This window comes from Bison bison, unplaced genomic scaffold (genome assembly GCF_000754665.1).
Source record: "Bison bison bison isolate TAMUID 2011002044 unplaced genomic scaffold, Bison_UMD1.0 scf7180017864280, whole genome shotgun sequence".
NCBI lineage: Eukaryota > Metazoa > Chordata > Mammalia > Artiodactyla > Bovidae > Bison > Bison bison.
This window is the reverse complement of record NW_011494852.1, coordinates 4,537,285-4,541,795: the sequence shown is the minus strand read 5'-3', so window position 1 is coordinate 4,541,795 and position 4,511 is coordinate 4,537,285.

Here is a 4,511-nt window from a genome sequence, read left to right as displayed (position 1 = left end):
GGAGAGAGCTCCAAAGTCACGAGGTGACTATCTTAAGAAACTAATAAATGAACCATAGAATAAACCCAGAGGAAGAAGAAGAAACAAGAAAATTAAATCAAATAAATTAAAGGAAAAATGCGGATTCTTGTTTAAAAACCCAGAAGTATGGTCTTTGAAACTAACAAAATATACAAATCCGACTACATAGTAAAGAAAGTCATTAGGATTATGAATAAAAAAGGCGATAAAACTATGAAAAGGAAGGATTAAAGATAAAGAAAAAAAAGGATTTCCTTGGTGGTCCAGTGGTTAAGACTCTGTGCTCCCAAGACAGGGGGCCTGGGTTGAATCCCTGGTCAGGGAACTAGATCCCACATGCCTTACTGGAAAAAAAAAAAAATCTTGTGTGACATAAGGAAAACTGGGGATCCCAGGTGCCACAACTAATAGCCGGGGCAGCCAAATAAATAAATATGTATTAAAAAAAAAATAAACTAAGAGAAAAAAAATAAGAGCTTTCAATCTTAATGGTATTTTTTAGGCTAAAGCAATCTCAAAGACTGCCTGAGTGTGTGTGAGTGTGTGTGCATGCACATGTGTGTGCCAGGTGGAGAGCCATGACACCCCCCGAGGTAAGGTGTCAGAACAAAGCACAATGAGAGGGCTGCCTAGTGCAGGCTCTTAGAGCCCTGAGGTAGTGCAAATGGCTAGTACCTGGGACAAGGGAGGTAGTAACAGTGGGAAATCAGTTAAATATAGAGGGATTCATAAAAGAAAATCAATATATTAATGACAGCCGAGTTCTCATTATCAGAGAAGGGACCTTGCATGGATCAGATTGCATCATGAACCAAGGACAGTGGTTAATTCATTCCGTGTGCCCGAGGACAGAAAGAAAAAAGAAAAACAAAACTAAACAAAAATGGTCAGGAAAAAGCATGTGCTTATGGGAGTGTAAATCAATACAACCATTTTGCCAAACTGGCTGTATCTACTAATTCTGAATACACACACACGCATGCGTGCATGCTCAGTCTCTAAGTCATGTCTGACTGTGACCCCATGGACTGTAGCTCATCACGCTCCTCTGTCCATGGGATTCTCCAGGCAAGAATACTGGAGTGGGTTGCCATCTCCTTTTCCAGGCGATCTTCCTGACCCAGGAAGATCCTGACCCACGTCTCCTTCTTCGGCAGGCAGATTCTTTACTGTTGAGCTATCAGGGAAGCCCAATTAAATTGTATATTCATCCAACAGATACTACGACAATGAAGATAAATGAACTACTGACTGACAACATGGTTGAATCTCACAAACACAATATTGAATCCAAAAGACTCAAAAGAGAATATACTGTATGATTTCAACTCTTTAAAGTTAAAAAGTCAAAACTGATTTATGGCAAAGCTGGTTTCCTTTGGGGGAGAGGGAAACAGTGACTTGAAAGGGACCCCAGGAGGGTTTCTAGGGGACTGATAATGTTTCTTGACCTGGTTGCTAGTCACACAGGTGTTGTCACTTTCTGAAATTTATCACACTGAGTACTTGGGATTATATGCATATTTCTTTCTCTGTATTATACTTTAAATTTTTTACAGTATATCTCATAGATGGTATTATGATTTTTCTGATATGGCGAACAACCCTTGGTACCATTCTGAACAAATACTAAATTATATTTGTCATTCTATTTATGATACAGTTTCATTTCAGAAAAAAGTATACTTTAAACCATCCCCAAAATATGCATGCATGTGTATTTGTGTTATATTAATTTTAGATAATTATAAACTTTTCTTTGTACCCATATGAATGCTTTTAAAGATGTTTTCAAGTTGTTGAGGATGCAGACGCAGTGTTCAGCCTGCCTTGACCCTGGCCTCTGAATGTCTGTGGTTATTCAGTGGATAAGTCATGTCCAACTCCTTGCAACCCCATGAACTGCAGAATGCCAGGTTTCCCTGTCCTTCATCATCTCCTGGAACTTGCTCGAACTCATGTCCATTGCGTCAGTGATGCCATCCAACTATCTCATGCTCTGTCGCTCCCTTCTCCTCCTGCCCTCAATCTTTCTCAGCATCAGGGTCTTTTCCAATGAGTTAGTTCTTCACATCAGGTGGCCAAATTATTGCAGCTTCAGCTTCAGCATCAGTCTTTCCAATGAATATTCAGGGTTGATTTCCTTTAGGACGGACTGATCTCCTTGCTGTCCAAGGTACTCTCAAGAGTCTTCTCCAACACCACAATTTGAAAGCATTAATTCCGCGCTCGTGCGGCAACCAAGAACGTCCAGGCAATTTCCCGAAACTCCCACCAGGGGGCAGTACCGGCCTGTTTGAGAAGACTCAATATACCAGATTGGTTGTGTATTGGGATCTGGAGCTCAGACTGTCTGTGTCGTGGTAGAGAGTGTCTTCTGCATGTTGTGGTCACTGAGTCCCAATATTAAAGGCGAAGTAGCTGTGTAGGGCATCCAGACGTAGAGGACCGCAGGAACAGTGTGGGAAGGGATTTTCCTAAAATTGAGGCTGGAGAATAACAGGGAGTGGTAGGAGTTGAGGTTGGTGAGATGGGCAAAGATACATTATGAAGGATTGTAGTTTATCCTCTGGGTGATAGGAAGCCACTGAGCAGTTGAAACAACAACAGATGAACAGCATTTATGAGCTGTTTCCACACGCCAATCTCTTTTCTAAGTTTATGTATTCTCTCCCAGAACCATCAGAATCACTCATGAGCTCAGTTGTTCTGTCATCCAGAGTTTATTCACCCTTTTCCTGGTGATATGCAGTCTTCTCTTGGGAAGCATCAGTGCCTAGGTCCCCTACTTCGGATATATTTTGTACCAAGCTCCCGCTCCACCTGGATCTCCACCAATAGGCATAGCTCTCAGAACTGGCCAACCAGAGTGTCTAATTTTCCAAGCCCAGTGATTGGCTTAGGGTTCACCAGGTGGTCCAGTCAGAGCCAATGAGAGGACTCTGAGGACGGGCCTCCCACTTAGAACTCTTGCCCCGCCTCTGAGCTAGTATTAAAGCTTCTTTCACTCTCACCCTGAAGGACCATCACCCACAGAAGGACCATCTGGGAGCTTCACTTAAGCTCCTCCAAGGCTACTGGAAGCTTCTCTCTTAGGACAGACCTCAAGGTTAACTACAGATGAGACTTTCCATTTCTCATCCCTCTTGCTCAATAACCCTAAAGAATTCACCCCTAGTTCTGGATTGCCCCATCTTGGGACACTCTGTACTTTTCACACATGTAAATATCAACATCAGACTGATAATCTCATCACCACACCCCAGTGCACCCCCGACATCTCTACCCTGGGAGAAGAACTAAATTCTCCTGATTAGTTAACACAATGCCAGAAGTCAGAGAGTGGGTTTTATTCCTCCTGCTAACAGGAAATTCCTCCTATTTCTAAAATAGAAAATAGAAGACAACCACACACATCACTGGTTCAACTTAAGTGTGGCTCACCTATGCCTAATTTGAGAAAGGAGCAAATTATTTCTCTGTTCAATAATCTCCTTCTATCACCATTAACCTTTGAGATCCACAAATGAAAACAACTCATCTGCTGTTTGGTCCTATCTCCTTAAGAATAAGCAAAGGGGAAAAAAGTAAGACCTGCGAGCTGAGAAATAAAATATCTTCTCTTGGGACTTCCCTGTGAGCCAGTGGTTCAGAATCCTTCTGCCTATGCAGGGGACACGAGTTCGGTCCCTGGTCTGGTTAAGATCCCACTTGCCCTGGAGCAGCTAAACCCGTGCACCACAGCTACTGAGCCTGTGCTCCAGGACTTCTGAGCCACAACTACTGAAGCCCACACACCCTAGAGCCCATGCTCTACAACAAGAGAAACCCAGGCACCACAATGAAGAGTAGCCCCTGCTCGCTGAAACTAGAGAAAAGCCTGTGCAGCACTAAAGACCCAGCATAGCCAAAAATAAATAAATAAAATGATATTTAAAAAATTCTGTTACCCTTAAAAGGGTATAAAGAGAATATTATGACAACTTTGTGCCAAGGGCTTTGACAAGTTAGATGAAATGCCAATTCCTTGAAAAATACAACATATGAGAGCTAACCCAAGATGCAACAGAAAATATGAAGAGCCCTATCTTTATTAAAGAAATTGAACTTATTATTAAAATCCTTCCCACAAAGAAAGCTCCAGGACCAGATGGCTTCACTGGTGAAATCTACAAAAGATTAAAGGAAGAAATAACATAAAAGCTTTCAAATTTGAGATATAGTTATATGTGCTGAGATGAGCATAATTCTTCAAAATACATTAAGTAAAAAAAAGTCAATGTGCAAAGGGACAAATAATATTTTCTCATTTATATATAAAAAGGAGTTATATAGGTGCATTTTTATGCACAAACTATCCTCTCCAAATGTTATTTAACTTATATGCAGAGTACATCATGAGAAACGCTGGGCTGGAAGAAGCACAAGCTGGAATCAAGATTGCCAGGAGAAATATCAATAACCTCAGATATGCAGATGACACCACCCTT